The 8737-nt window shown below is 54.0% G+C and overlaps 1 long non-coding RNA gene across 3 annotated transcripts in view; it reads left to right on the top strand.

Annotated features, from left to right (window-relative positions):
* The window catches only part of LOC111547681, a 3819-nt gene extending 1457 nt beyond the window's left edge, over positions 1 to 2362 (top strand). For 2 of the 3 annotated variants that reach the window (XR_002733196.2, XR_002733194.2), the window contains one exon: positions 1342 to 2362. This is a non-coding gene — a long non-coding RNA (uncharacterized LOC111547681). The remainder of the gene's footprint in view (positions 1 to 1341) is intronic. The other variant, XR_002733195.2, reaches the window with a different exon arrangement.
* The last annotated feature ends 6375 nt before the right edge of the window (positions 2363 to 8737 follow it).

The raw sequence follows: 8737 nt of genomic DNA, 5'->3' as shown, positions 1-8737 counted from the left end.
GGGAAGGGAAGGGAAGGGAAGGGAAGGGAAGGGAAAGGAAGAAAGGAAGAAGGAAAGAAGGAAGGAAAGAACGAAAGAAGGAAAGAAAGAGGGAAAGAGGGAGGGAGGGAAGGAAGGAGGGAAGGAAGGAGGGAAGGAAGGAAGGAAGGAAGGAAGGAAGGAAGGAAGGAAGGAAGGAAGGAAGGAAGGAAGGAAGGAAGGAAAAGGAATGCAAACATCACAGGGGAAGCCGAGAGGGGACAACGCTAAGAATCTAATGTGTCCCTGCCCACCAGTGTCTCAGCGCCACCTAAACCCCCACACCCTAGACAAGCCTGGGCAGGGCCCAGTGGAAACCATGCTGTCTAGATGTGGGGCTTCCATCACTTAATGGAATGAGGATCTAAAATAGAAACAAAGGTCAGTTCAGGAAGCAGAGGCAGGGTGCTTTCCCCACGCATCTGAATCTGTGGAGACCGCTCCCCAGCTTATGGTGGGCGTGGGAACAGGACCGGTGCATCCCGTGGCTTAACTCTGCGTTCAGTGGCCTCACGGGCCTCTGTGAAGTGTGAGAATTGATAAATACTACAAACCAGTAGTTGTTGTGCTTGGGGTTGGTTGATTGCTTTTTTTCAGAGAGCCTCTTTACCAGCATACCCCTGAATGGAATCCATCCGCTAGGGCTGCCATGACATGAACTGCGGGTGTGTGGGGGCTTGGCCCCGGATATAACTGGTGTAACTTTTTGCAAAGCTGGTTTCGGCAGCTGCCCCTGCAGTCGTCCTGACTGAAAGACAGGGGACAAGGGAGTCTGTCCCGCTGCAAGCCTTGTCCCTTCTCCAGGGACTGCTGGGAGTGGGAGGATCTTTTAGCTCCATGGGTCACCACAGGTGTTCCATGTGATGGACACCCCTGCCCCATGCCCTGAGCAGGCCTGGACTTGAGGATGTTTCACCCACTAGAGGATTGAAAAAGACCCAGGCCAGCCCCAAGGGGGCAGCGGGACCTTCTCCGGACCTCCCAGGCGAGCTGGGAACCCGGCCTCTTGGGAGGACCTTGGAGAGAGCAGGCAGTTGGGCATGAGCCTCTGGTTGGGGGGCAACGCAGTGGGAAAGAGGCGATGGGACCCCTGGACCCCCAGACACTCAACCAGAGCCAACTTTGAATGCGCTGAAGCACTTCTCAGTGGAAAAATCACAGGGCGGCTTTGCCCGCGCTGGGCTGTGTGCCCACGGTAGGCCGGCAGGGACGTGGTCTTCTCCCGGCGTCCGGCTGCACCGCATGCCCTGTCACACGCGGGGAGGCCTCCCAGAGGGGTGACATTGGGATTGCTATGTTTATCTTATTTTTATTTTTCTTCAGTTCAGGATGCCCCTGCCTGGCCCAGAAACCACACTGCCAGGAATAGGCCAGGACATTTTACCATCCTGTGCCCACTCCACCCAGCCTGGGGTGAGGGAATGCGGGCAGATGCTGGATTGTGGCCACTGACCAGCCACAGAACCCAGCAGGGCCATAAACAAGGCTGGGTGGGGTTTCCAGGCCCACTCAGTGAGGCTCGTTTATTTGGACGAGGGCAGAGAGCACCGACCAGAGTGCCTCAAAATAACTCACATGGCCGGCCGGGAGCCAATCCCTCCGTGGAAAATTTAAATGAATTCTTCACAGTTGCAAGGCCCAGGCCCCCAGACAGCCCACCCAGAATCACCGGACATCATGGCTCTGATGGTTCCAGAAACCCAAGAATGTTCTGGAAGCCCAAGGAAACCATAGTCGGTCTCTGGTCTTCTTCACACAGCCAGAGGTCATGATACACTCAGAGAAGGATGATCCAGTCACCAACTGCTCGGCCCCTCAGGACGCTGGTGTCAGAAAGGCCCATGCCTGCCAGCCTGGTCCTCATGGATACTGGGCTCTGGAGGAAGGGCTGCCCAGGTTTCACTTAGCGCTTCTGGGAGCATCCTCCCCTCCTTATCTGGGGACTCCAAGGCTCAGTCAGCTGCTCCTGTGAGGAAACAGACAGGTAGCAGCCAGTGCTGACCACCAGGCCATCCCACTCCCATGCCAGTGCCTGAGCCACAGTGACTGGGTCAGGCTGCAGATGCGTGGTGAGGAGAGCAACTGGGGAGGGATGAGGGGAGCTGAAGTGGGGAGGGAGGGAGGGAGGGAGGGAGGGAGTCTGAGGGAAGGAGCGAGAATGGACCCCAAGGAGCATGAGGCCAGCAGCAAAGGGTTAAGGAAATGCACTCTCGGCCTGGCGCAGTGGTTCACGCCTGTAATCCCAGCACTTTGAGAGGCCGAGGCGGGGGGATCACCTGAGGTCAGGAGTTCGAGACCAGCCTGGCCAACATGGTGACACCCCATCTCTATTAAAAATACAAAAATTAGCCTGGTGTGGTGGTGCGTGTCTGTAGTCCCAGCTACGTGGGAGGCTGAGGCACAAGAATCGTTTGAACCTGGGAGGCAGAGGTTGTAGTGAGCCCAGATCATGCCACCTACACTCCAACATGACAGAGTGAGACTCCAAGGAAAGGAAAGGGGAAAAGGGAATGGGAAGGAAAGGAAAGTCACAGGGGCCCAGGGGCAGCCAGCAGGGCTGGACTGAGGAGACCGGCCTTGACCTGGGAAAGGGGGATCAGGGCCTAGAAACAGCACAGGCCAAGGTAAGAGGCAGAAATGGTGACACCCTACACACAGCCCTGCAGACCACGGGAAATGCAACGTCCAGTGTCTCATCTCACAGCAAAAAGGCCACCCCTAGGCCACTCGGTGGGAAAGAAGAGGCCGAGCCGGGGCTGGAGTCCTGGTCCCTGGTCCTCAACCCCATGCCCTTTCCGTGACCTGAGGCTGCCTACTGAGAGGCCTGGAGGAGTCTGGAGCAGCCCCAGGGACTCTCACTGCTGCCCTGCACTCTGCAGTTGGTCATATCATGTGGGTGGGGGCCTCGGATGGGCTGAGCAGGCCTGGACTTGAGGATGTTTCACCCACTAGAGGATTGAAAAAGACCCAGGCCAGCCCCAAGGGGGCAGCGGGACCTTCTCCGGACCTCCCAGGCTAGCTGGGAACCTGGCCAAGGGCGGCACCTTGGGGATTTTCTTGTCCCCAAACTCCTCAGGGAGGAAAGATCCTGGGGCGTTTGGAGGAACTTGGGCTTCGGAGTCAGACCCATGGAGTCAGACTCCAGGCCACGCCACAGTTTGCCAAAGGTCATGACCAATTCTGCTCTTGCCCGCCACGTGCCAACATCTCATTTAATGCTCCAAACATCCCGTGAGGACATATGGCCATCATTCTCGCTTTACTGATGAGGGGACTGACGCACAGAGGTGAAGCAACTTGCCCAAGGTCACACAGTTATTCCGTGGCCGATCCAGGAGCTCAGCCCAGGATGCCTGACCCCAGAGTGGTCACCCAATGCTTTCATTTCCAGGCCACCTTGAGCAAGTCACTGAACCACCTCAGGCCTCTGTTTCCCCACAGCCACAGTGACTTCCACCTCACAGTGTTGGAGAGGAGCCGATGAATTAATGGCTGAGTGTGTGGCTGGTGGCAGCCACCTTTCCTGTCTTCAGCCAGGCTGCAAACTGACCCCAAAACCCCCATCCCCTTCATCTTTCTCAGGGGCCTTGGCACCCGGGACAAGGTCCTAGCCCCTCTGGCCCAGCAGAGCGAGGGACCAGGAGAACTGAGGCCACTCTGGGGCCCTGGGCAGGGCAGGAGCTGGGCGGGAGAACTGAGGCCACTCTGGGGCCCAGGGCAGGGCAGGGGCCGGGAGGCCATGGGAACACAGGTACACTTCACCCTCCTGCTCAGCAGGGCTGGATCCTCCCTGTCCCCCAGGGCCCACTGGGGATTTGGGGTTTTCCTGCATCTGATTAGCATAAATTAGCAGCTGTCAGCAGCAGGGAGGAATGCAGCCTTCCAAGGGCCCAGTCTTGTTTTTGGAAATGATATCGAGTTCTGCTGAGGGCTCGCCTTGTTCACTGGCCACTGGATGGCTGACTGGTGTTTGTGTACCCAGCAGAGGCCCACCCCACCCCTGGTGAGCCCCCCGCCCCCAGCCTCAGCTCCAAGGATAACACGGAGGGAAGGAGCATGGTGCGGGTGGCAGCAGGATGAGGGGGGATCCGGCCAGACTCCCCGCCCTCGTCCCACTTCACACCTCTCACCTAAGCTCCCTCCACACTGAGAGAGCCCTCTGTGCAGGCTGGTGGGGCGGAAGGGCCCAATGACCACCTTCTGTTTTCCTAGCAGGGGAGCAGTGGCCGTTGGAGCTTCCTAGGCTGGGGCTACATCCACAGAGAACTTTCAACCGGACAGCACCAACCTGGTTCCTTGGGGATAAAGTTGGTCTGCCCTGATTTTCCAAGGAAAGGGAAGAACATCTATTCCACAAGGCCGACTGTATGCCAAGCCCAGGAAAGGGTGACTTCTTTGTCATCCAAGAATCCCATGGGTGCTGGACGGAGTAGGGTTTGTCTGCAGGCAGCCCTTCCCCTCTGCTTCTGATAATGCCACAGCCTTCCTCAAGGTGAACTAGAGCCTGTGCTCTGGAACCAGAATGGATTCAAATCCCACCACTCACCAGCTGTGTGCCTCTCTGCCTCAGTTGCCTCACCCGTAGAATGGGACCCTGGTCGTAAGAATTAAATGAATTCATGCATTCAATGTGCTGAGAGCAACACTGGCACATGGTAAGTGATGCATTAGCTATGACTGATTGCCCTGGCCCCACTCCAAGTGGTTCTGGCGAGGCTGCTCACCCGGACCCCACTCCCAACCACAGGGGCACACATGTAACCTAGATCAGCCAGTTAGGATGCCTCATCTCCAACTGGCCACAGTGATTGGCCCAGGAACAGATAAGCCTAGCCAATCAGACTCTTCCCCTGTGATTTACTATTTGGCTGTGAGTAGAGAAGCTCTCTCGCTCTCGAGGGTGAAAGGCTGGAAAGATGTAAGCTCGACCGGGCGCGGTGGCTCAAGCCTGTAATCCCAGCACTTTGGGAGGCCGAGACGGGCGGATCACGAGGTCAGGAGATCGAGACCATCCTGGCGAACACAGTGAAACCCCATCTCTACTAAAAAATACAAAAAACTAGCCCGACGAGGTGGCGGGCACCTGTAGTCCCAGCTACTCGGGAAGCTGAGGCAGGAGAATGGCGGGAACCCGGGAGGCAGAGCTTGCAGTGAGCTGAGATCCGGCCACTGCACTCCAGCCTGGGCGACAGAGCGAGACTCCGTCTCAAAAAAAAAAAAAAGATGTAAGCTCAATGTTGTCTGTGGCCCTGCCTTCCTTTCTTCACCCATCACATCAAGAAAGCAAGCCTGCAGCAGGAGAAAGTGAGGCCACCAGCCCAGAGATGAGCAGAGCACAGAGAGGTGGAGAGGCGACTGAGAAACCAAGAATAAATGATAGAGAAGGATAACCCTGTTATTTCCATCCCTGAAAGCAGCTGTGCCCAGGACTTCCCTTTAACACAAGATGTTTCCCTTCACTGTTAAAATCCGGAATCATCCAAGGTTTATTAGCTTTATTGTACATATGAGAAAACTGAGCCACGGGGAGGTGGAATGATCAGCCCTTGGGGGCAGAACTAGTAGGTGGTGGAGCCAAAGGCAGTTGGCCTGGCCACAGAGTCAGAGCGCACATTAGCCTTTGTTTGAATGGTCACCTGGAGGAGAAGGAGAAGCTGTGTTTGAACTTCAGCTCTGTCGTTTTCTGGCTATGTGAGCTTTGAGCAACTCACTTCTCTTCTCCGAGCCCAGTTTCCTCGTCTGTAACATAGGAATAACATTCCTTACTTCACTATGCTGGCATAAAATAAAATGTCCTATTGGAAGCACACAGCACCTAATTAGTACCCAGTAAATGTTCATTTTTCTATTCCCCAACACAGCAGCATGATCAACCCTCCAGGAAGTCAAAATGCCTGACTTGCAGGGCTCTCGATGGATCCTCAAGACAGCAGTGGTAGCCCCCCATTTCAGAGATGGGAAACAGGCTCCCAGTGGTTCAGCCGCACACATACCCAAGGTCACACAGCTTGTAAATGGGACCTCTCCCACTTCTATCAAGTTGCCTGAGTCCCTGCTGCAGGGTTCTCTGCAGTCAGGGGCTGGGAACTGGGTTGGCGGTGAGGAGGGTAAAATGGGGATAGAGTAAGTGGTTTGGACTGAGGGTGCCTGAGCCCTCCGCTCTGCCCTCCCCACCCTCAAGCCCAGGCTAGACTCCGAGTCCTGGGTCAAGGACGCCCCCTGCTGGCCACATAGGGAACTCCATCTCAGGCACCTGATAAATCCCAGAGAAGGCACCACATGGGCGGGGTAGGAACTTAGAGCTCAGACTCCCTGTTACTTAGGGAGGCGACTCTACCTCCCTGAAGCTCAGTTTTCTCGTCTGCCAAATGGGGATAATAAAAATATGATGAATGAAATAATGCCACAAAGTGCCTGGCACAATGCTCAGATACCACTCCACCTCCATCAGGATGGCATTTTTTTTTTAAGGAAGGATCTCACTCTGTTGCTCAGGCTGGAGTGCAGTGGTGTGATCACAGCTCACTGCAGCCTCAACCTCCCAGGCTCAAGCAATCTTCCCACCTCAGTGTCCCCAGTAGCTGGGACTACAGGCGTGCACCACCACACCCAACTAACCTTTTTTTTTTTTTTTTTTTTTTAGATACAGGGTCTCACTATGTTACCCAGGCTGTTCTCAAACTCCTGAGCTTAAGTGATCCTCCTGCCCCAGCTTCCCAAATTGCTGAGATGATGGGCATGAGCCACTGCACCTGGCCATCTGTTATTTTTTTTTAAGACAGAAAATAGCAAGTGTTAGTGAGAACATGGAGAAATTGGAACCCTTGTACATTGCTAGCAAGACTGTAAGAAGATGGTAGAGTCGCTGTGGGAGTACAATATGGCAGTCCTTCAAAAATTAAACATGGAATTATCACATGACCCAGGAATTCTACTTCTGTGGATGCACCCAAGAGAACTGAAAGGGGAACTTGAACAGATATTTGTTCACCCCCAATGTTCACAGCAGCATTATTCACGATAGTCAAAAGGGGGAAGTAACCCAAGCGTCCATCTGTGCATGAACGGATAAACAAAATGTGATCAAGACACACGATGGTATATTATTCAGCCTGAAAAATGAAGGAAACTCTGACGCATGCTACAATGTGGGTGAACCTTGAGGACATTAAGCTGAGTGAAATAAGCCGGACTCAAAAGGAGGAGCCTATTATATAATCCTACCTGTATGAGATACCCACAGTAGTCAAGTTCATAGGGACAGAAGGTAGAATGGTGGTTGCCAGAGGCAGAGAGGAGGGAAGAAATGGGGGTTGTTGTTTAATGTTTAACGGGTACAGAGTTTGAGTCTGGGAAGATGACAAAGCTCTGGAGATGGACGGTGGTGATGGTTGCTCAGCACTGGGAGTGTAGTGAATGCCACTGAACTGTACACTTAAAATGGTTAAAATGATAGATTTTATGTTACGCATCTGTGCTACAGTTTCAACATTTGTCCCTCCAAAGCTCATGTTGAAGTTTAATCTCCAATGTGGCAGTACTGAGAGGTGAGAGTTGGTCATTTTTTTTTGAGATGGAGTCTGGCTCTGTCACCCAGGCTGGAGTGGAGTGGAGTGTGGTGGCACGATCTCGGCTCACTGCCAGATTCAAGCTATTCTCCTGCCTCAGCCTCCCAAGTAGCTGGGATTACAGGTGCCCGTCACCACACCCGGCTAATTTTTGTATTTTTAGTAGAGACAGGGTTTCACCATGTTGGCCAGGCTGGTCTCGAACTCCTGACCTTGTGATCTGCCCGCCTCGGCCTCCCACAGTGCTGGGGTTACGGGCGTGAGCCGCCGCGCCTGGCCTGAAAGGTTGTCCTTGAAGAGGTGACTGGGTCATGAAGGCTCTGCCCTCATGAATGATCTAATATATTCGTGGATTCACAGATGAATGGGTTAATGGTTAATTGATTATCATGGGAATGGTACTGGAGGCTTTATAAGAAAAGGAAGAGAGACCCGGGCCAGCACCTCAGCCCCCTCGCCATGGGATGCACTGTGCAGCCTCCGGACTCTGCAGAGTCCCCAAAAGCCAGGAGGTCGTCACCAGATGCGGCCCCTCAATCTTGGACTTCACAGCCTCCAGACTGTATCAAATAAATTCCTTGTCTTTGTAAATTACCCAGTTTCAGGTATTCTGTTACAAGCAACAGAAATGGACAAATACGTTACTATAATTTCTAAAATAAGGATAAATAAAAGAGCATTTGAGCTAAGACTTAAAGGATGGACAGTCCTCCCACGTAGAAGGTATTCTGGGCAGAGGGAACAGTGTGAGTCTCACCTGGGAGGCCAGAGGCCCTGGGGTGTCCCAGGAAGGGGCAGGTGCTGAGGCTGGAGAGGTCGGCAGTGGCCCAGTCACGAGGCCGCCTGAAACTCAGTCTCTTCAACCACCATGTGGGGATGCTGCCACTCATCTCACAGAGACAAGGTACCCCATCAGCTCATCAGACGGGGGTCTGCAAAACAGGAGAAAAAAATCCCAGTCAGGGCCTTAGTTCCTCTGAAGTACACATGTTGGTGAGGCTGGTGGCCAGAACTATATCACCCATCCCCCCAAAAGCAAAGAAAATTGCTACCCCTACAGCCCCTGCGGGCCACCCCCACCTCCCCGCCCACACTACCACCACCACCAGCAGCAGCCCAGTGGAGAATTTAGCGACCAGGGCCCGGATGGA

The sequence above is a fragment of the Piliocolobus tephrosceles genome, chromosome 1 (assembly GCF_002776525.5).
Source record: "Piliocolobus tephrosceles isolate RC106 chromosome 1, ASM277652v3, whole genome shotgun sequence".
NCBI classification, from domain to species: Eukaryota; Metazoa; Chordata; class Mammalia; order Primates; family Cercopithecidae; genus Piliocolobus; species Piliocolobus tephrosceles.
Note: the sequence above shows the minus strand (reverse complement) of the source record. Positions and strands in the feature narration are given on the sequence as shown.